General features: G+C 41.7%; 1 protein-coding gene across 1 annotated transcript in view; it reads left to right on the top strand.

The window, feature by feature from the left end:
• XYLT1 (xylosyltransferase 1) overlaps positions 1 to 23,958 on the top strand; it is a 183,364-nt gene that overhangs the window by 25,471 nt on the left and 133,935 nt on the right. The gene's annotated exons all lie outside the window — the stretch shown is intronic.

Below are 23,958 nucleotides of genomic sequence, written 5' to 3'. Positions count from 1 at the left end.
ACCCTCACTGCTGCTGTACCCTCACTGCTGCTGTACCCTCACTGCTGTGGTGCTTCCTCTTTGGGGTTTCTGTGAGGAGCCTCAGCCCAGCTTTTGCTGGGTGCTCATGGCAACCTGTGCCACGGCTGAGCCAGTTCCTGTTTGCTCTGGGTGCTGCACAGTGCCCACAAAGTGTCACAGCTATGGAGCCACCTCGTGCCATCTTCTGTTGAGGGGAAGAACTTGGCCCAGCAGCACACACAGGAGAGTTAAGGGATAACGTGCCAGGCCAGTTACTGTCAAGGGCCCCTGAAAGGTGACTCTCAAAAAGTCTTGCTGCTTCCTTTCAGAGGGGCAAAGTTTTCTATGGGGAAGTTTCCTAATGTTTGTTGGCAAATAGAGTGAATTCTTGAAACCATAATACTTGCATAAAGTAACTGCCTCTATTTTCAGGGGTAGTAAAAATCAGCTTTAATCTATGTCTCAGCCAACGTCTTGTATAAGGAATCTATCATAAAGACTGGACAGTCAGTGTAGAATATATGACTTTTTATTTATTTATTTATTAACAGACAAGTTGACACTGGAAAAGGCTGTTTCACTGATAATAGCACTCCTTAATGTGTGAAAACTCAATGTAAGGTTTTAAAGAACTAGAGACCAGCAGAGGCACTACTGCATTGCCACCCTCCTAGCATTGTTTTCATCTTCTATGCTATCCAGTCACTTACAATATAATCTGAATATATGCTACTGGGTAATGACTATGCATGTGTAATGTGTGCATTAGATGGAGTCAAATTTTTTATGTTCTGAAAGTGAAAGCATAGAAAACATTTAAGAAATTTTGTCTAGAATTCTTATAGAATTAAATATAAATTTTTCAATTTCTGTTTGATGTTAAGAATTACCATTAATTTCAAAGCATCAGACTTGATTTGTGATGGAAGACTCATTTTCTGTCCACATCTGCAAACAATAGTTGAGCTGATACATACTTAACTCTAACAGTAGTGTCTGGAGTTTTATTTTATTAGTTTACTGTGTGGAAAGGTGTAAGACAATGTCTGTGTTTTTACCAAATGGAAAGAATTTCATCAGGAAATGTCTCCCCTCCAAATGCATCCAGGTTTTCTTTACTGCAATCAATACGGTTATTCATGGCTTTCTGCTCCCAGCTCTTTTGTGGCTATATTTAACATATGTCATTGTAGGAGGCTACATCGTTTTAAGAAAGTTGTTCTTGTTGTACAGATGTGTGCTGCAGTGAGGCCAGGGCTGTAATACAGCCAGAGTGCTGGACAAATCTGTCTCCCACTCCTGTAAACACGAGCAGGGTTGCTCTGTGTGTTGGGTTTTGCTGGTGGCTGATGCCTGTTTTACATTCCTGTGGTGGCTGAAGCCAGCTCAGCAGATCATCCGTGGTGTGGGTTCAGCAGCCTCACAGCTTTGCATAAATAATTGCTCAGATAATCTGCATACTTTGTGTAGTGCTGGAAACAATTTGCTTTTGCTACTGATGACGCCTTAGATATCTGCTTGTCATGATGACATATCCTCTGTTGACAGAATAGATTTATTTTATTTTTCAGGAATTTTGAGTCTTCTGGAATGCAGTGACTTTAATTTTCAGTAAATATTTTCTTTTGAAGGTCAGTGGTTACACAGACACAATTAGGAGCATCTCCACTGTTTTTGTTGACAGGGATGAACCAACGTTACATTGTGAGAAGCAAATAGAATATTTTATTTTATTTTTTCTTTCTCTCATCTGTTGTGTCCAGTTGATTTTCTGTTGAAATGTGATGCTAGGCAGTAAAGATATGAGATTTAAAGCAAAGACTGCTCTCAAGATGAGCTTTGGGATTTTTGGGGTATGTATGTAGAACCCCCTTCTTATGGATGCAACTACCCACAGCTTTCAAGAACTTCAGTAAAGACTGCAGATCTCTGGCACCATCCAGAGGGCATTTGCCACGTTTTAGTCAAGTCCCAGTTCAATATTTGTCAACACTTGTGATTTCGAAGAGTCTTTGACACTTAGGCATATGAATATCATTATTTTTGAGTGTAGTTGTCTCCTTTTGAAAACCTGAACTGTGTGTCCTTCAGTGCCAGCATTGGGGTCACCAATTGCTTCCCACTTACATCATATTGGGATACCCTAGTTTCTCACACGCCTTATTAGCCTGCCAGCATTACCTGCAAGAAGTTTTGTTGCTCCATTCTACAAACATGGCATTTAAACAAACAAACAAAAAATCTGATGTATTGCATGTTTGCTCAGAAAATGCTGTTGAATTTGGGATCTGGGGTTGATGCCTAATTGGCATAGTTTAGTTTTGGGTGGGTGTCACTATTGTAGTGCCCTGTGTGGCTGTGCTCCCTGTGGCAAGGCAGGGGTGTGAACATTGGCACCTTGAGGCTGGTATGAGCAGTATCAAACACCAGCAGAAGCTGCAAGTGTGTTTGTGGTTTTTTTCAAACAGATGTTTGAGATAGACATAGTTACCTCTGCAGTGAATATGGGTTCCAGGGAGCTGGGGCTGGCACAGTCTGCCAGGCAGTGGGGGCACAGCTTGATTCATTAGAATCAGTTCTAACAGGATGCAGCTGACTAAGGCAGAGAGCAAGGCCTGGCTGAAAACAAGCTTCAAGACAGTGAAATTTTTACCCAACTTTAGGTAGAAATTAAGTTAATTTTTTTATTGCTAACTTTTATTCCTCTACAGTTTTGATGTAATGGGCCAATGAGGAGTTATGATTATATTCATTTCAAGTGTCATCCCTTTAGGGTAAAGCCATATTACATGATTTTGAAAAAGAAGATAAATGCAGAGATTATCACAAAAGTAATTTTTGTCATTTCAGTTGCTCTGTCGCAGACTAGAGATTGCAGCTTGACAAGAAAATGGGGTTGCAGCCTTTTTTGAAATGCTGTCACACCTGTTTTTGTGGTAAGCCTTTGAACTTTGAAAGGAAGAGAGCCCTCAGGCCAAGGGGGTACCCCCATGATATTTTGCCGTAGTATGAATTTGAAATATCTCAATTTTTTTTGCCATCAAATTGTTTTAGATTGGATTAGGTTAGAGTAATCCACTTCGTAGTAATGCTGGAAATTTGTAAGATGATCTGGTAGAAATATTTCAGTTTTTCTTTGACCTCAGTACAAGTGTAAATCCTTGTAAATGTGTATGAGGATGTTGCCACATCTGATGAGGAAACTGCTACAGAAAGGTATGCCTGGGGCCTCACAAAGGATTGGTGGCAGATGTAAAATAAGAAATCAAAACTTGATTGCCTGAATCTGCTCTCATTTGTGTGGATCCATGTTTTCTTTTCATCAAAGGAGACCTAGCTCTCCACGCTATCCACAGATAATACTACTTTTAGCCATTGCAGGTGGTCTCAGCAGTTTTGAAAAATTCCCATTTATTTGCCAACTGAATGAAGAATGTATTGGAGCTGCTGGCTGGCTTTTAAAATTATGATGGAAGGATGAGTCCAAGAGTTGGAACACTGTCAGCAGCTGATTTTGTAGGTGTGCAGGCATCATTCATCTTTCCAAAACCCAGTCATCTTCCTTTTCCTGGGTTGCCATGCCTGGTTTCCCAGCCTGGCTGTGACTGTGGGGTGAGTGAGGCAGCCCCAGCCTATTGCATGAGCTCTCCTGCAGGAGAGTCTGCTGGATACAGCTGCAAAGAGCAGCAAACCTGCTTTATAGTACCAACTCAATTCCTCATGCTTTCAACTGGATCACCTGAACACTATTAACACTATTTCCTTAACCCCTCCCTTTTAAAAAAAAAAAAAAAATAAGATGACTAAGTCTGAAACTGGAAGTACAACTTTGATGCTTGAAGTGATATGGTTATTGCACTAAGGATTTTACTCAACTGGCAGTGGTTTGCATAGGGGGCATAAATTAAGCTCTGTGAGCAGTGCTGTGTTACCTCCCTGACATAAAAGCTATGTCAGGCAGAAATACTTACCTGCACCCTGCAAAAATCCCAAACAAGTCCTCTCCTGCTGAGCACTCTGTGTAGGTTGGCTGAAGTTATTAATAAGTTGCTTATTCTTGTTATTTACTGATATATAGGCAGGCAATTTGTTGTAGTTTTGTGAGCTACACAATTCAAATTCCTCTTGGCCACAATTTTTAGTGGCAATGTGTCTAAGATTTTAAGGAGCATCTGTATGACCTTGAGTTGGCTTCTGGTTAAGGTGGCCACAGTGTGCCAGTTCATCTCTGACAAGTGGTACCAGTGGCTTCCAGCTGTTGGCTGTTGTTGGGAGGATATGAATAAGAACATGTTAATTGGTATCCTGTGAGTGATCAACTTAGCTGTGTTATTTTTGTTTGAAGCAGAGTAAAGAGCTTTTGCATTACATATTAAACTGTAGGAGGGATTTGCTTCTTTTTAGCTGGAGATCCTTTTTATCAGTTTTTACTTTCAGAATACTTCATGATGACATACCTCAGACTTCTGCTCATTCTGATAGTCACATCTGGCAATAAAAGACTTGTAAATTAGGTTGCTTGCCTGGCATCACAGCATCTCTTTTGCATCTGATTAAACTTTTAACCACTCGGCCAAGGAGGATGGGGTATCTCTTGGTCTGCTGACTAGATTGGGCTTGCCTTTGGTCCCTTTGGGAGCAGAGCAATGCAGCAGTGCAAAGGGCCTCTCTTCCCCCACTGCACTGTGTGCCCCCTGCATTAGTGCAGATTGCTTCCACTCCTGCCCATCTCCCTGCACCACTCAGAAGCAGCTGAATATGTTTCCAGTTACCTTCCACTACTCTGCAACTTGTTCTTGTTGCAGAAGTTGCCCAGAGCTTTGAGCTGCTGCGGGGTTATTTATTTAGTTTGGTTTTTTGCAAAATACTCCTGCTTCTGGGCTCATATGTAATCAAATGCTGGAGGTACGTTTTTATTTTGTGGCTGCGTGTAAGAATATAAAATCAAAAGTCAGGATTTGTGGCTGCAAGAGAGACCAACAGTGAGAATGAGGCAGGTTCCTGTGCTGTGGGGAAGGAAGCAGCAAAATATTGTATTGCCCACTTGAACCCTTTTTTACCTAGAAAAACCTTTTTTTCCTCACCAGCCTCAGAAGTGGTGTCCCCTGGTGAGCATGGTGTTACTGAGATGGTGGAGCTTTGTTGTTTGCAGCTTGAACAGGGATCTATGGTTGCTTTACTTAGAAATTAAATAGTACTGCCACTGAACTTCGTTTCTGCAAACACAGATCTTGAAACTTGAGCTTAAGTGTTTCAATTTATAAACTTTGAACTTAGCTTAGTATTTAGGCAAGATACGTTGAGATATAACTATCCTATTTGCTTACAATTGAGAAGGTCAGTTATGTAAATAATTAGCAGAATAAAAAGTGAAAGTCACGAAACAAGTTCGTCAGATATATTTGCTACTGTCAATCCATTATCTGGATGAAATTTCGGCAGTGACTGATGTCAGCTCAGAAATATTTAAATGTATCATAGTGCAAGATTTTAGGTCCTGTATATGAGTCAGTTTTATATTGTGAATTTGAATGGGCTTGGCTGATGTGTCTGTGTGTCCAGTAGAAAATACTACTCAGCATCTTATGGTTGCACTAAAACTGTTGGTGACCTCCTAAAGTTGAAAAGCAAATACCTGTGTTTGATGAAGCGTAGTGAAAAATTTTGGGTAGTACTTTGCAAGAGCTGTAGACCAAGTGGTGTTTAAGCATAGTGAGACCATGTGACGGATGTTCAGCTGGTGTCTCAGGTGTGGCTCTGTCTCAGCTGCATTTTGAGCAGCTGAAGGTTGGATCTCTGTGTAACTGCCCATTTCAAGAGCCCATCTCAGCTTTCTTTGCCCCACAGGTGTTGGGGCAAAGAACCCACGAGGGGTTCAGTCAAGTAATTTTTTTGTCCATAAAGAGAAAAAATCAAAACCCTCTAACATTCATAGCTGCTTTTAAACCCCCATAATCATTCGTTTAATTTGACCAACACCCTCTTTAATAATCCCGAGCGTTAACATGTCACTCTGGTCTCTCCCAGGTGAGAGCAGCTGGACAAGGAGCCCTGTCTCTCTGCCCCTACCTCCCTGGGAGCTGCTGGGGCAGCTCTGCCCCTTGGCAAACACACTCAATGGGCTCCTTTCACCAAAGTGTAAAACTTGGCTGCGAGGCAGCTTTGGAGAGACACAGGGGCCTTGCTGCTGCACAAAGAAAATTGTTGCTCCTCAGGGAAATAACAAAGTTGGGGCTCTGGTGCCAAATGTTATAGGATGCCGGCACAGTGAGCGTTTGCATTCTGAGAGATCTCTGCCTTGCCATTAACAAGGACTGATTGTGCAGGAGGAAAGCATTTGCCTTCAAGACCTGTTCAGCTGTGAGCAGAATTGCCACTACAGTTTATTCATTGCCTAATCCTTTTTTTTTTTTCTTAGACACCATCAGCTGGCATACTTGGCATTAAATTGGAAGGAATTAGTTTGTAGTAGATTGCTGTAAAGTGATATAATAATCTCTCCCTGCTCAGTAAAAGTCTGATTTATATGGCATTGTTTTCATCCTAGGATGTACATGTGAAAGGAAAGAGCATTCTAATTGCTTTTACATCCCATGCAGTAAGAAAGTGGATTTTGGAGAAGTTAATGCAAAAAGCAAAGTTGCTCAGTAGTTAGAGGTATTTATAAAGTGTTAAGCATTTTACAAAATACCCTTTTTTGGGTCCTGAGCAGGTGACCAACTCATGTTATTGAAAGTAGAGCTCTTTTAAAATTGCATCTTTATTTTTTTTCATCAAACTAAGTCTTTCTTACAGCTTTCACAAAGTTATTGAAGGCACCAAGGATATGCTTTGGTGAATTCAGAGAAAGGTTTTCAAAGCTGTTGTGATGCGGAATAGGAAGGAAAATAATCCAGTCCATCTGATGTTGTGTGAGAGTATTGGTTAGAAAAACATTGCAGTGTGTCTCCAGGTAGAAAGGGTGTGAACATCTTGAATACTCAGTTACTACAGATTAATGCTTTGAAACGGATTTGAAATAGAGATTTCCATGTCTCTGGGTGGAATGAAGGATTGGAGCCTCTTAATGAATGGTAAAGAAGCATTTTGGGTGTGTCAGAGTAGTGCTGCAGCACATCAGCGTTTCAGTGTGTGTTTTCCAGTGTTCAGGAAGAGTAATTCTTCCTTTCTTCTGCAGTGCCTTTCTCCCCTGACTCTTGCTGAAGCACATTTCAGTGAAGTACTTATCAATTGCACGTTTCAAACCTTATTTTGTGGTATTTTTATCTCTTCATCAGTGAACTCCTCATCTGGATCTTTCATTACTTCCAGAAAATCGTGGCCAGGATTGGTAAGAGCCAGACCACCCTGGCCTCTGCTTCTGTCCTGAGGTCTGTCTGCAGGTTTTGGCTCTTACTTACAGTACTCTGAGTCATCTCACTTCCACATTGTAACTCCTCCTTTTTAGGGTTTTATGTATTACTTTCCCTCAGCTAGCAATCAGAAACTCAGAGGCTCATTTCCTTGCTTCCTTTTTCGGAAATGAGTTGTCTTTTTTAGCAGAACTTGAGAATAAGGCTCATCCATTACTATTTAAAGATCCTGCTTACCGCATGTTAAGGAAGGTCATGAAGTTTCTTAACCTTCAGTCCATTAAAACAGCTCTAAAGGGCTGTGCATTAATTACATTTTTGCTTAGCTTAGTACAATGGTATTTATTGCTTACTGAGAAAGCCCTGCCTTAGATAATATGAGCTCCCTTTCAGGTGCCCGGGACAGGTTTCCTCCTGGTCATTAAGGAATGAATGAATGGAGAGGATGTGTTTAGTTCCTTTCAAAGATACCTGTTTAAAAAAAGCCAATGATTGCTATTCTGATAATCCTTTCTTTACAAACCTACTCACCACATCCTCCCAAAGTCAGATCTGGTGACTTGCTCTTTTTTTGTTCAAATTAAAAACATACCAACTGGGCCAGTCAAATTCTGATATGATACAGATATGATACATGATACGGCATGAGCAGTGTCAGCTCACACATACATACATGAGCAGTGCTAGCTCATATTAAGTAGATTTCTGGTTTATTTCCCTTGAAATTTTCAGCTTATTTTCAATCAAAATAGTAAGAATACATTAAGTGTCTTTTGTTTTAAGCGTATTAGTAGTCTTTTCAAAACAATAAAGCCGTTGCCTTAGGAAGAACTGAACACTGTTGATTACACTGGCAGATTTTGCTGTGAAAATTTTGTATTTTAAGTCATTCAGTAGCAAAAAGTTCCTTATTATCTCTGTAAAAATACAATTACTCTAGGGGGGAGATAATGTTGAAAAACTGCACTATATTTCAAATACAGGAATCTTGTAATTTCTAGTTTGAGAGGTGTTTGGTATACATTGCCTTTACTTAAAGGAACTATTGCTCATGGAAGCTACCAACAGAATGAGTGAAGGTATGTTTCCTCTTAGATAAAATTGAATTTCCTATCTGCAGCCCAGCAGTCACCTGTCAGTTGCAGAATAGTTAGAATGAGAAACACCTTCCTTTGATTTTTATTTTTTTGGTCTGAAACACTTGCGTCTCGTATAATATTGCCATTAGCAATGTAATGTTCAGTAAATTATCTGCCTCTGACAGAGCAACGGTGTTTATTTATGCTTTAGATCAGTGATGGTATCTTCAAGAAAAGAGATATTGTATGTGTAGCAATTTTGTATGGTTTTTTTTTACTCCTAAGCCTGGATGATCAGTCTGCACTCTTCTCAGAAGTGCTGGGTTTGTTCCGGCAAGTGGGAAACTTTTTCTTATGCTTTTGCATCTGCAACTTCCCTTTACGGTTTCCCAGTTTACAGTTTCCATGTTGATTTACTTTAATATCTCATGTCAGAAACTGAAGTATGTACTCTTCAGTTTTAGTTAAAAATCAAACAAGCAAACAAAACCCACCAAAAAATCCAACGCAACCAAACAAAAACAAACAACCAAACAACGAACCCAAACCCCTCCAAAACTGGTAACTCTTGCTTGATCCAGGTGGCCAGGAAAATGCCAGGCTTGTGTTCACATTCCTCCCAGTTAGCTTCAGTTGTTTTTTAAAGACAAATCATGGTTCCTAGGACATTAAAAATAACCCCATATTTCTCTGTGAGTGTCCCACAACAGTTATGTGGTTGGACACTGAAAATTTTGCATGAAAGTCGAGAATAAATTGCTCATCTTGTAGGTCCCTTGAAACAGGACTCATTGTAATCATAACTCACCTAGTCCTCTTAACCCTTACTTTCTGGTAGCTCCTAGCCTTTCAAAAGGGAAAATCAAACTGTAGCAGTAACTCCCCTGACACTGAGATTCAGCCAAGAAAAGGGAGAGATGCTAAACACACGGCATGAAGCCCACTGGGAAATTAGCAGTTGCTTGTTTCTTCTGTGGAAGGTGCTCAGATACAGATGGCTGTCTGTAGAAATCTGTGATAGCCTTATGTGACGATTCCTGCTTCCAGGAAATAAAATACAAGGGTTTACTTTTTTTCTGTGTATTTTGTCCAGAGGGATGGCAGTGCAGGGTAGCACGATCAGTTGATTCTTTTCATCTGTTACGTGTCAGAAAGAAGCGCATGCTCCTGTACCAACCTCTTCTCCTGTTAACAGCAGTGCTCTGTTTATAGTTTGGGGAGTATCAGCCTGTGAAATTCTGTCCTGTGGGAGATTGGGATGAACTACCTTCATCCATTCTGCATTTACTTCTAGCCTGAGTTTTTCTGTGTGGCTGAGATGAGGACTGGGGATGTTGGGAAACACTCTTGAAAAAATTTCTGGAAGTCATTCTTCCTGTATTGTCATATTTTTTATTTCCACTGTACTAATTCACTGCCCCAGATTTTGGCACTAATTGCTGACAGAAAGTGCACAGAGCCTGTTTTTGTGGCCAAAGGGCACACTGAGTGCCAGAGAAGTGAGTCCTGTACCTTAATGTTCCGTGATATCATCTCAGCGGATGTCTTGGCAATGAAGGAGTTCCTCTCCCAAACAATGATGTGCTGTCTGCATCCCCTCCATCTGCATGCTGTTGTGAATGTCGTGTGTTTTCCTCCACAAACTGAAAGGAAGTCGTAATTTCACAAGAACCTACTTGCCTTTCTTTCCATAAGGACGAAGATTTGTTTTGTTTTGTTTTCTTGACTGGGTCAGCAATTATATCCTAAAAGGGATATGGCTTCAGTGATTAAAATTAATTAGCCAAGATGTTTATCAAGCTACTAAAGCCATGAAATCATACAATTAGTGGTGAAGCAGTAACAGCAAGTTGATCTTTCATCTCAGTAATGTACAGATTTTTCATTCAGAGAAGTAGAATAGAGAGTTAAATTCTTGAACATAGGGGTAACTCCATAATAAAAGCCTCGAGTGACCAGTGTCTTTGTAAAGGTGTATATTTGCACAAGCAAATTTGCAAAATTGAGAAACCCTGTCAGTAGTGGAATAATTCTGCTCCCTTTCAGAGGTGATGATAGAAGCTCTTAGCCTGTGTGCTTCACAGTTGTAATTAAATGTGCTAACGAGCACTGTCCAGGCTTGGTAACTTACTGCTGGAGTGCTCAGAAAGGAGCTTCTTCCTGTGGAATGTTCTTCTTAAACTGTGTTTCTATTATTCCACAAAGCTACAGCTCTTAAAAATGCAGTCAAGTGAGTAGGAGACAAAAGAGAAATAAATGGAATTTCAGATAGAAATCTAAAGTCAGTTTTAAATGTTTCTTGTGATGTCCTTCTGTCTCTTGTAACTTGTGCTGTGCAGGAGCTTTGCACCTTAAAGCAGGGTAATATGAGGTTTCTTTAGTGTAGATTCAGGCCAAAGGCTGAACCCCTGTGGCTAAATTAAATGCCTATTTTTCTGTCAACCATGACTTTCTCTTACATGGAGGTTATATTCCTCTGTGTCAAAATATGTTGATATCCTCATGGCATGTCTTCTGCTCTCAGTATACTGTAGCTCTGCTCTCCTTAAGTAACTGCTATATTTATTTAGATGTACTATTACAGGTTTTACAGAGAGCCTGTATCAGCATGTAAATTCAGCCTTCAACCTCCACCAAACAAGATACTGTAGAGGAAAACCTTTCAGCATTGGGTTCTAGATGCAACAATAGGGTACTTGTTTATATGGTTTTTCAGGCTGCATTTAGAGATGCTAAAAGTGTAGACAGATTTCAAATGATGATTTAATTGTTTACAAGTGAGTGTTTTCTGCAGCATACAAAAGAGATGAACTAATCCCCAAAGGCTTTTTGATATAACTCGAACAGATGATTTCCTGACATTGTTATATATCCTGGTTTAAGGCAATGAATAATTAGCTATTTAAGTTTAAAAAAAAATACCTTGAGAACTAGATGTCAGCTGAAAAGCTGTCAGTAAATTTGGAACAGCTTTGCATGTCAAGTTGATTATAGCAATGAATAAAAGGAATTAAAGGAAAATGAACCATGCAGTGTGCAGTTTTTAACTTCAGTCTCCCCACAGTTTCTCCTGTCTCATTCTCCAGATTCCTAGGGTGCTTGTGATACTATCAAGCTGAGGAGTTCCCTTTCACAAAATCCTTTCCTGTGGGCAACTCTTTCTTATTATTTACTCCTCTTCGTAAATGTGCAGTCACTTGAAACTTTACATTCAAGGATTTCCCCCCTCCAGACCCAAGTGCCATTAATAACATCTTTTGTCTGACTTCCTGAAATATGGAAAGCCACTTACTGCACAGCTTCAGTTCTAGGCAACTGCCTGGCATCAGGCAGGCAGCTCAGCTGAGGACAGCAGGTTCCCGTCCCCTGCACATCCAGCAAGATGCCATGTTTATCCTCCAGTAACAGAGATTATTTTATGTTTTCCAAAGTGGATGGATACAACAGAGCAGTTGCTAGGTCTGACCTGAACTGTTTGCAGGCTTAGTGGGATGGTACTAAGTGAATTGCAATAAAGAGTTATGGGGCCTTTTTAACAAGAGCGTGAGGTTGGTTTTGTCTGTGGCTGTGCATAAAAGGGACATACAAGCTAATTAAGGTCTTACAAATCTGTTTCATTTAAACAGGTGAATTAATGTTCTCTGAATTATTCAGCTTGAAAGTAAAATTGGCATCTGTACTAAAGTTAGGAATCTAGATGGGCTGAAATCCTGACACCTACACGTGGGGAAGCAGTACTGACTGCAGGGATGGAGTAGAGATACTTCAGGAGGAATTATGAGACTCGTATTACACGAGCAATTGTCACCCTGGCATCTGAAGGCCAGTGCAAAATGGAGCTGCTGTAGGGCCATCTGGATGACAATTGCTGTCTACCAACACAGAATACCTGTCTGATATGTTGCAGTGGCAGATTCTGCCTTTCTGACATCATCTGGACTGTAGTGAGCCAAAGCAGTGCTGGAAACCTGTTCCAAAAGAGTGAGGGAGCCTCTCCTGGCAGAGGCAGATTTGCTGTGTATGAAGAGATGGCTCATTGGAACTAGACTGGAGGTGGTCTGACAGCAGTGATGCACAGAAGAAGGGCTTGGGGGGGAAGGAGAAGAATGAAAACCTGGAAATTAAGGATGGGTTTGAGAGGTTCCTTACTGACTGCTTCCCCATTCAGGCAGTGAGCAACAGTGCCTTTGCTTTGCACTGTATGTTACTGTAACTTTTTATTTTGCCTGTGACTGTTCCTTGCTATATCATTTAAATGTGTGATGTGGAGCAAGGTTTGTTTAAGAATGCTTTAAAATCATTGGGATTGGGAATTAATAAAGTGCATGTCCCATTTTAGTACACCCATGTTGGCCTCAGCTGGTCCTGTTGGAAGTAAACCATCGTTTGGGGCTGCAGTAATTTTCCTACTGATGCAGCATAAATACAGTGACAGTGTACACCAGTATAGCCATACAAAGGCAAGCTCCTACAGTGTATTACTAAGTACTTGGCTGTTTATGAGGGGCTTAATGGCATCACATGAATGGATTGGTAGCTAAATGAAGGATTGACGAAGCTAATCTCTGTGAGAATCCTCTTTAATGAGTTAATGAGGTGTTCTTATGGGCTCCCTGCACACACAGATGCTAATGAGAGTTTTTCCAACTTACCAAGTGATGAAACTTGGATCTGCATCCAAGCTGATAATAAAAATGATGGATAGGTTCTGTTATTTGGGAAAAATATGTTTTAGTTTTGGCATGAAAACTGCAGAAGGGAGCCAAAACTGCTGTTCTACCTGCATATTCTTTATCTTTTATTGTAGCTTAATGATTAAACTCAGTGTCTAGTGCTAAACCCTCAGTACTTCCAAAGCTGAAAATCAGCAGGTGTACTTAAAAAATAAATTATTCCAGCCTTTAAAGATCAGTGTTACCAAATTCCGTGTTGAAAAAAATAATTCAAAATTTTTCAAACCGTTGTTTGATTGGGGTTTTTTGTTTGGTTGTTTTTATTGTTGGGGTTTGTTTGTTTGTTTTTGAGTTTCGTTTTTATTGTGGTACTAGTATGTTTTGTTTGGTTGGTTTGTTTGGGTTTGTTTTCATTTACTTAAAGATTGGAATGTAGTAAGTTTATGCAGAGGAAGTGTCCAGTCCTAGATTGATTTATCAGGGACTTTAATCCATAAAACCACAATTTTTGAAGTTATACTGGGGAAATGGGGAAAACACATCTTGGTGGTTTTAAGGCATCGTGTTATTTGTAGCGATGGGATTTTTTAAATTCTTTTTTTTCCTGACTGTGTTTGAACGGGAGGTCTCAGCCTTGTTGCTGTCAGTGGCCTCCTGCACACCTGACACCTGCCAAGGGCTGCATTGCTGCCACACGTCCTGTTTGACTCTGGGGAAAGGCAGAGTTGTTTATTTTCAGGTGGGCAGTGGCAGGGAGGAGATGTTGTGCCCTGTGTGGGGCTGTGGTTGGATGAGGGGGTTGGATGAGGGGCAGCTGTGGCTGGAGCGTGTCTGATCTGCCTGCCAAGGATCTGGGGGCAGTATCCTGATGCTGGACGTGTCCTCTTCACCTTCCAGCAGGCTTGCACCCGTCAGACACAATCTAGCTTTAATGCAATCATCAGATTTCACTGGCGTGCTCTTTAATCCTTGTTCCAGGTCATTAATGAATTTGTTCAATATGACCTCCCCTCAGCTCAATACAGTGCCGTTTATCATTATCATTTGTTTACAGTCCTGCAGCCAGTTCTCAATTCCAGTGCTGTGCTTGCCCCTTCCCCAGTCTTTTTGAATTAATTTTTCAATTAGGATTTCATGAGACACAGATGCTGTCCTAAAATCCAGAAAATATGACCTCCACTGTGTTCCTTTAATCCACTCTCTCTGTAACTCTATCAAAGAACAAATAAAGCAATTAAATTTGTCTAGGAGGCTTTATTCTGTATAAGGCTATACAGGCTACTTCTCTTTCTATTACCCTCAAGATTTTTAGCTGGATTTTCTTAACAAAGCTGACTTACCTTTATCTTTTTTTTTTTCTTTTCTTTTCCCTTCCCCTCCTAAAAGACCTAGGGCTGCGTTCCCAGCTTCTTGGTGTCCTCAGTTTATTCTATTGAAAGATCCTGCTCATGGGAACAGCGGGATGGAAGGGCTCAGGGCATGACCCTGGCTCTGTGCCAGGCCATGCCCCTCTCAGGAAAGGCCCTGGGTGGTTGCAGAAGGGTTCAGGATGGTGAAGAGCTGAAGCTGCTGCTCTTGGATGACTCCACAGCCGTGCTTTGCTCTGCCTTGAGAGCGGGGATTGCGTGGGTGTCTTTTCCTGTGTGCAGTGCAGAATCTGGTGAAAATGTGCTTGCTTTTTGCTGTTATTGTTGCTGGGGTTATGCCAACACCACTTAAGCTGGCCCACCACTGTATCTCTCTCTTTTCCCAGTGCTTTGATATGGATTTCCAGCTCGATTACCTGTGATAGCTACAAGTGAAACTCGCAGCCCTTGTGCTGACTGACTGACTTGTGTTCACACCGTGGCAGTGCCTGACTCAGCTTTGAAGCTGGCCGTGCCTGAAGTCTGTTCTCTTGAGCTGTTCCTTTAACTTTTGAACGTGTTCCTTTCTTGTGGTAACTTGCTTGTCTGGAAACTTTAAATGAGCCTGATCTTTGAATTCAGTCACAGCCTTCCTGCTGATATTTTTTTTAAACCATGCCCTGTTTCATGTAATACTCTAGCAGACTGTTCTCGTAACAGATGATGACTGGAGTGGTTGTCAGCCAGGACATTTTTTTCCTTTAAATGCAATGCTTATACACTGAACTGAATTAATGTCTCCTTCCAAGTGCTTTTTTATGTAGCTTTTTAAGACACTTGGTTATCCTATAGACTTCTCCAGCTCTATTAAAATGTTGCATAAGAACATGTATAATTTTTCTCTTTTCTTTTGCCTAGAACTACAAATAACCCACATCCATGAGTGTAATTAAACTCATATCCAGGCTGTACCTCCTGGGGTGCCCTCTCAGAGGCTTCCTTAACAGCATCTGCTGGGGGAAGAAGTGGGCATGAAACCGGAGTTCACAGCAGCAAGGAGTTGTGGGTTTTTCAGAGGTGAGGTAGGGCATGGGGGGGAAGGATCTTTTTCAGTATCATCCACTACACTTTGCTATCTCTAAATAGCCCAATTATATTAATCCAGGAGATTAGCATTCCTTGTCTTTTTACACATTTGCATTTCATGCTGAAATTAATTTACTGCCTGAAACAAACTGTGCAGTTTGTTGGGACAACTCAACAATGCAGCAAAGCCGTCACTCCTGCCAGCTCTTAATAAATTATTAAGGAAAGCAAGACAGTTGACCCTTGCTCTGAGTCAGTCAGATCATCATTCTTAAGCACAGATTCAAAAAGTGGTGTCAGAGCATCTGTACTGTAGTAAGGTGTCAAGGCTGAAAGATAAGTCTGCCTGGAGTTAATCAGTTCAAACATTAACTGTCTTTTGCTCGTAGCTGTGAGACAGTGTGTCTGGCCTGGGGAGCTAACTTATTCAAAATGTCAAAGCAGTACTTGGACAGCAGCATCTCCATGGTCAGACATATTTTACAGACATCTGGGCAAGCTCCCTCCTGCTGTCTGCATCTGCTGTTTTTAGGCTGAGTTTATGGCCTTGGCAGAGTTCAGGGATCTGTGTTGAGCTGGTAACAAAAGATACTTTTCAGGTGGTAAAGCCCACCAAAGATAGGGATAGTTCCAGCTTCATTTTTAACTGGAACAGTATTTAATAGACAGAAGATTCAGTCTGTGGCTTAAGTGTTTGGTAAGATGGTATGAATTTATTTTGGGTAGTGGTTTTTAGGGAGGTATTTGGGAGTTCAGGGCTATTTCTGGGCACTGACTGTTATTGCAAGATAAGGAATAGTAGGTCTTGCTGTAGTTCAGGTTCTGTAAATTACTGCAGTCCTCTCTAAAGCTCCTACAGACAAGAAAACAGATTTATCTTTGTGGAAAAGCTTCGATTTAACTGAGCTGCTCTTTGACTGCTGGATAAGCACGCGATTGTTCATTTGGGAGAAGACACATGTGCCATGCTCCAGTCCTGTGAAGACCCTCAGCTTTTTGGCTTTGAAGGAGCTACACTGATTTATTCTATTAGCCAAGGATTAGAGAAGTTTTTACCAAAGCCATCAGCTACTAAAGAGACTGCAGTTGCTTCTGGTGGTGAAATATCCAGAACTGGTGTGCAGGAGACATTGGGCACATCAGCTTTTCGACCTGACCTTTCTGTTCTGCTGCTTGATATGTACCTCACCAAACTATATCAAGGTAGTCAAAGACTAAGTAGCTGTACACAGATTTCTCAAGTCTTGCTGACTTGTTTCAAGTTAAGAAAACTTAAAATGCTGTCTTTTTCTACTACCTGTGTTGTGGAGGAGTAGAAATTACCTGGCAGATCAGGCCTCTTCGCAGTTCCAGTACTGTTATCCCAGACTTAATTTCCAAATGCTTTCTAATGTCTTTTCTTTCATGTGGAAGAACTTTCCCAGTATGGCAAAAAGGTTGCCCTCCCTGCCACACTCAAGTATGTGCTGCTGAAGTTATTCAGTGGTGTGCTATTTTTGTTCTCAGTAATGTGGGTTCTCTTCACCGCTCTGTAATCCACACAGAACCCCCAATGCACTTAGACTGGGGACAAAAGCTGTAAATATTTGGGGTTTCGATCTCAGATTTTGCTATTTTGTTTTGAATTTTTGTATTTCAAATGGTATCTCTACAGAGTTCATCCTTCTCTTATTTTTGCTGTGTGTGCTCCTTTCCCCTTTTAGTAGGTGTTTCAATTCTTTTTTTTCCCACCTGCACTCCAGCCTTATTTAATCAATGTCCTCTTCTTCTAAAGGATTACAGCCAATTTCAATGTATTTATATACACTGATATATACATTCTTGCTTCTTCCTAATACTTTCCACCTGGGACACTCTCCTAGGTGTGCTGCAACTAAGGATGGTGAGAATAGCTGGAAGCATGCAGAGTAGCAGCAGGAAAACTGTGATATAGTTGCCATCACAGAAACACAGTGACTCACACTACTGAGTGCTGCAGTGGATGGCTGTGAAATCTTCAGAAGGGCTAGTCAAGGGAGGACAGCTGGTGGGGTAGCCACCTGTATGTTAGGGAGTGTTTTGATTGTCTAGAGCCTGTGTTGTGTGCTTAAGGGTGTTGACCAAGATAGTAGTTTTATAGCCCTGATCATAAAATTCTGTGTCTCAAATTTTAGTAGATGTCCTGGCTTAAGATGCCCTCCCATTTTAGCAAACTGGATGAGGAAATGATCTTGTGTAAATATATTTTCCCCCAGTGGTTTGTTTTTGGTTAGGATCGGTTCTGCAATTTGGCCACACAAACACTTCATTTGTCAAAATTAAGGGCTGGCAGAGGCCACGTGGGCTCATGTTGCTACTGAGGAACAGGTTTGTTAAGCTGTGTACCAGTGAGACTATTAGAAGTGAGGGCACTAATTGCAGCTCAGTGTTTTGGAGCAGCCTCTGCACATTCTGGCATCCTGAGAACTCACAGAAGCTGCAAGACCACCCGGCACATTTGAGTGGGGCTGCTCCACCTCCATTGTGGCCACATCTTGTCACTGGCACTGGTTCAGAGAGAAGCCCCTGGAAGGTGTCTGCATCCTGGCTTCACTGTGGGAGTTCTCCCCTCTCCTGGGGCTTCGGTGTCTGCCCATGTCACGCATGGGACTGAGAGCAGGGCTGAGACCCGAGCTGGGGTCTGTACGGACACCGCGGACGTGGCTGTCAGGCAGTCGAGAAGCAGCTACTGTCCTGCCCCAGCACTGCAGTGGGACTGTGCTGTCCTGGGTTACTGGGTGACACAAGTCCTTGCTGAGGCAAGAAGAGAGCCAGCAAGCAGGGTTCAGCCTGGCCCTGCTGCTTGTCCTGGGGTCTTGCTTCATGCTACGTACATCCCTCGGTGTTCCTGCTCCTTGGAAGCTCCTGTCATTGTATGTATGCTCCATCTGCCCTCTGCTCCCATCTGTCTCTCCAATGGACACGATAAGTGTCTGTATCTCTTTGAGATATGAAAATTCAGGTGTGTGGCTTTCAGAGCAGACAGGTTGGCTGCCCCTTTTCTGCACCGTTAGTTTGTGTAAGGTGAAGTTTTATGTGCTTTGGGCTTGGCCTCTGACACTGCTTGCCTAGAGCTGGCTGCACTGGCTGGAATCCTGTCTTCACTAAATATTTGTTTCCAGACCATTGCAGCTGTACTAAGTGGTGGAAAAACTGGTATATTGATAGCACAGTAATTTCTTCCTGAGAACCACTATTCATTTGAAGAGTGTTAGTCAGGGGAAAAAGTGGTGCAAATGTGCTCATTTCCAGTCTCGGCATTTCACGATCAGTCTTTCATTGAATAATTGTTCTTAATGCATCATAGGAAAGATTCTCTATAATACTTTTCCTTTCTTCTAGCTGCCTTATGGAGGAGGAAAAAAGTCAAATAATAGCTTTTACACCTGTGTACTAGACCCTCCCGAATGTGTGTTAAGATAGCTAGCAGAAATAATAAAATTATGATTTATGTGGCCTATCATGACAAACTGATAATTCTATGGAATAGGTGTCTTTTCTTGAAAGGGTCCTTTGCAGAGCAGTTACAGTGAGGTGCTTGGGTACATTGGTACTAGCAAGTCCTTTCTATCTTCTCCTCTTTGTGCAAACATTATTACGGAGCTTTTGAAGTTATCCTAAAACACAACAAAAAAAATTGGCCTAATGCCAGGCAGACCACCCTGGAAATGTTTACCCTTCACAAATGTTGGTGCAGCTTCTGATGGTGGGCAGTGTGATAAAAATCAGATCTGCAAGAGCATTTTTTGAGTGACTTTAGAGCCTCCTGTCCCCTGCCCAGCAGCTCCTGTCCAGGCTCACCCGGCTCGCAGGAGCACTGCCAGGAAGTCACTCTTCCCACATAAGTCAGGGTGTGTGAGATAGCTGGTGGTGTAGAGGCAGCTGGTAGTGTGACTTGTGTCTAAGGGTTACCATTAAGGTTACTGAACACTTCCTGGAATAAGATGCTGGCTTTTGTTGCAGGGACATGTCTGCAGGGGAACTCCATGCGTTGGTGCCCCAGGTGCTGCTCCAGGGCACTTGTGCCACCATCATCCTTACCATGTGTGGGAGGTTACCTGACTTGTGTTCCCCCTCACTAGTGGAGAGATGGCAGAAAGATGGGGAAGTGGCAGTCCAGACAGTCCCTTCCAGTCCTGTTGGTTTTGTTTTGGTTTTGGTTTTTTTTGGTTTTTTTTTTTGTTTCTGTGAATATACACAGGTTTAGAGCCAAATTTGAGTGTAGGATAAAAACCACAGACTGGCAGGCTAACAACCCCCTGGGTCATAAAATGAGTCAGCAGAAGAGACGAAGCCACAGTGCCCTGGGATAGCTGTAACCCTCAACTGCAAATTGTAAAAACAGCCCTGCCCACACAGGGAGCTGCTGTTATGTGGTCCTGCCTTGCAGGCAACAGAGCAATTGGAGAGGAGGTGTAAAATATCACTTTTAGGGGAATGTTTTGTGTTTCTGTCTGAAACTGTGGTTTCGTGGGAAGAAGTATTTGGTGGTGATGCTGGCATTTGTTACTGCTACTTGCCTTCTTACCCTGTCCCTAACTGCTGGTTCTTCCTTCGTATCCTCCCCCTCCTGGCTTTGCTGACCACCTCTCTGCTGTGCCAGCACAGCTCTCTTTGCCTTGTGTCATGAGCTGAGTGAAAGAACTGATTCAGTTGTAAAGTGACACAAAACCAATAAATAAAACTAGAAAAGAATTTTCAAGCTGGTTTGGTTCCCCTGTATGTCTCAGGGTCCAGCTGCACAAAAGGTGGAAAAACTGCTGCAGTGTGATGCTGCAGTTCTGCAGTGAGGGCACCTGTGACTGGTACTGCTGGGGGGCCACTGCCCTGTGCCAAGGCACACACAGATCAGTGCTGCCACCAGGCACTCTCAGTAGAAACTGAGAGAAAATAGCTCATCAAGTATAAAAAAGCTTTTCACGTTCCTGCCACGCTCATCAAAGCTGAACAGAGCTGCACGGGAACTAAACGGGCTCAGTCCTGAAGTGATGGAAGGGGCGGGGAGCAGGTTTGTCTGCAGGAATAGGTCCAGTGCAGCCAACAGCACTCTGCTGAGTCTAGGCACTGGGCTTTCCTGCAGTCAGGCTTAGATCATGTGTGATTAGATTGAGGCATAGCTTGAGTTACCATATTAAAACCTGATGTCTCTTGAAACTGTGCTAGAAAACCATATCTTGTGGTCCAGGTCCTGAGGTTTCTCTCATATTTCTCATATGACTTAGGAGTAGTTGGTCTATTCATCTGTGCCTCAGTTCCTCTGAGTCTTCCTATCCTTTAGTTTTGCTTTGGGAAGGTTGCAATGTCTGTGAAAACATTTGTCTCTTTCTTGTATGGGAGTGAGACATTAACACTTTATGAAACACACAGTAACCAAACCCCAGACCAGAGCTGCTGTTCTCAGTGTCACCTTTCAATAGTAAACAGAGTCTTATCCTGACCAATCTTTAAAGGTAATTAATGTGTTGTGCTGTTAATACAGCACTGTCATACTGTTCACACTCCAGTTCCACTACAGATTTCATTTGATCACAGGCACTGAAGATTAATGATTCATAGCACTTGAAAAATGGCAGTCTGAAATTTCAGAGGGGACGATTGCTGACATCCCCAGGGTTTAAGTATCACAACTCTTGTGGTACTGTGTCAGACTGCTGAAAACTGGTAGAACTTAAGTGGAACATATTCAAACCAAGCAAAACATGGCTCAGAATGGTGCCACTTGTTCTGCTCTTTGTTCCTAAGCATTTCCATGTGTAAACCTGAACGAGTGATAACTTTGGTCTTTGACTCAGACTTTTCATTAGCTGTTAATAATCAATGAGAGCAGGCAAGTTGGACAAAGCACTGAGGTTGTGCCTTAAAAGTGTGTACCTTCATCCCTCACATGTGGGCTATTCCTGTGCACACTGTCATCCATAACCATCAGGATATGCATCAGGCCATGCACACGAGCTGGAGGAGAATATTGGAATTTACCCAAATGGGACATTTATTTGGCACTGGTGATAGGCAGATGATTTTAAGAACATGCCTCTTTCCTTCAGTAGGAGTGAGAGTCTTTCTTCTAAGTTGCTGACATTTAGGTTGAATTTTAAAACTATTTTTTGCAGTTGAAAACTGAATTTGACTGTGTTTATGTCCTCCCTCCTTCACCCTTCTCAGCTTCCTTATTGCCTTGCTTAAAGAGGAGAACTGGGATGCGTTCTCTGCAGTTGTGGCTCTGAGAGCTGTCCTGAGTGTGGTACCTGGAACTGCATGAGTGAAACAGAAAAGCAGCTTGATAGGCCCATGCTGATCCATCGTGATCACAGTGGGGAAATAATGCCATTCAAAACGTGGTTTGTATTTACAACTTTCTTCAGTCTGGAAAGCTTTTGAAATTAGAAATTACCCTAAGAAATCTTTTCTGTTCAGCAAGTATTGGACTTTGTTTGCCTGGCTTTTAAGTAGTCTGAAGCCTTATCTTTTGTAGGAATCCCCTAATCTTTCCAGGATGTTTTATACATACAGTAGCTACTTCCTCTTATAGAAATATTGTCAGTTGGAAGTGAACAGTACATGTTGAAAAAGCTTTTGTCTGCAATCAAATTGGCACCGACTGAGAAAACCCAGATGATCTCCCAAAGGGGAGCCTGTGCAGCTGGGCTGTTCTTTGTAACAGTAGTATTTTGCTTTTTATTTAAACATGTTTTGTATTCTGTCTGACATGCACACCTGCCAGTATTGGGATCTTCCTGCTATGATAGAAATCTGAGTGGGGCCGTGTAGGACAATGTTGTGACCAAACTAGCATTGCTTAGAGTCCAGCTGCAAAACAGATGAGTTTGTCCCCACCAAGTCTGGTAGAGAAGAGCTGTGAGTGCTGCCATCGTTTGTTTTGGAGTAAGGTCACCCAAGGATGAGAGTCCTCTCACCTCGTCTCTCACCTTCATATAATTCCCCCCCTCCAAGCTTAGGTGATGACGCGATATTGGGATTTCTCTTTTTTTCATTGGGTTTCCTTCCAGTCTTGATACCATTTGGCCAGCTGTCAAATAATATCTACTACATCTGTGTCATAATGGTCCTCTGGTGTTAAGTGTAATCTTTCATCAACCTGTAAGTTAGCAGTGTAACAGGTAATCGTGGACTTTTTCACCTGGGCACACTGTGGTCCCTGGTTCATAACTTGCTGAGTGGAGGAAATGTGTATCAAAGGTTTCAAGGCCAGTTTCCTCCTTAACTTTTTTTTCCTGGTTTAATAGCTTGTTTTTTCATTAGCATGCTTATGTTGATTATTTTTTAAAAAGCTGCTTTATAGACATAATTAAAAGTAAAAGGAATATATAGTTTCTTGGAAGAAAGCCAGATTTTTTCATTCTGTTCTGTGATTTAGCCAGAGTGAGAATCACAATGACTCAAAACTCAAAATTAATCTCAGGAGCCTGATAATCTGATAGACAAGAATTTACTAAACTAAAAGTTTAGACAGATGTGATGGATTTAAGAGGAAGCACCACTGACCTGGTTCCACTCTGTTAGGCTTTCTAATTCAACAGGATGTAGAAAGCCAGACCTTGCAGAGGTCCTGGACCAGCAGGACTGAGGTTTTAAATGTCCCTTATCCTTTAGAAGATGTTTCTTTAAAGATTTTGCTTGAGTGCTAATTCTGGAACACAAATGATGGAGTCTTCTGTAGGGATGTTATCTCTTTCTAACCTTTTAATTAACAGGCTAAATAGACGATTTTTGTGCTTTTGTGTTTAGAAGCTCCTTAATGAGGTTTGAATCCTCTGGCCAAGCTAAGTTAAGAGTTCAGATTTTGACACCAAGGAAGCTGCCAGACTGCAGAAAGTGCACAGTGCACTTGCATTATAATGAGCAGAGCTGGAGAGAGACATTCATCAAGATAAAATATTAATGGAAAACAAAATAACCACAGCTAACTGCAGCTGTTGGGAGGAAAAATTTTGCCAGGGATGTGGCCAGTCCTTTCATCATCAAATCCTGATCAACTTTCTGAAAAGGTTCTAATGCCTTGAAATTACAAGAGAGCACCAGTCAAATATTAATCTCATCTAAAACCAGTCAATTGTAATCTAAGAAAGAAATGTAAAAGAGGATTAAATCAAAGATGCAAGGGCCTGCATGTGGCCTTGAGTTGTTCTCTAATACGTTTTTGGTATACTCCTGTTACTTCCACTTTTTTTGCTCATCCAAATATTGTAGAGATTCTGTAATTTCTTTGCAATTTCCAGATGTCTGGAAAAATGATAACTCTTAAAACAAAAAAAATCCTGCCATCCTTGTTCAAGCAAGTGTATTTTGTTCCTAATATCACTACTTTGGACCAGTAACAGCTCAGAACACCTTCCTGTCCACTATTCCAGAGTAATGGCTGTTTCTGTCTGCTCTCTTTGTAGAT

This window comes from Corapipo altera, unplaced genomic scaffold (genome assembly GCF_003945725.1).
Source record: "Corapipo altera isolate COAL_440 unplaced genomic scaffold, ASM394572v1 98, whole genome shotgun sequence".
Taxonomy (NCBI): Eukaryota; Metazoa; Chordata; class Aves; order Passeriformes; family Pipridae; genus Corapipo; species Corapipo altera.
This window is presented reverse-complemented; position numbering and strand designations above follow the sequence as displayed.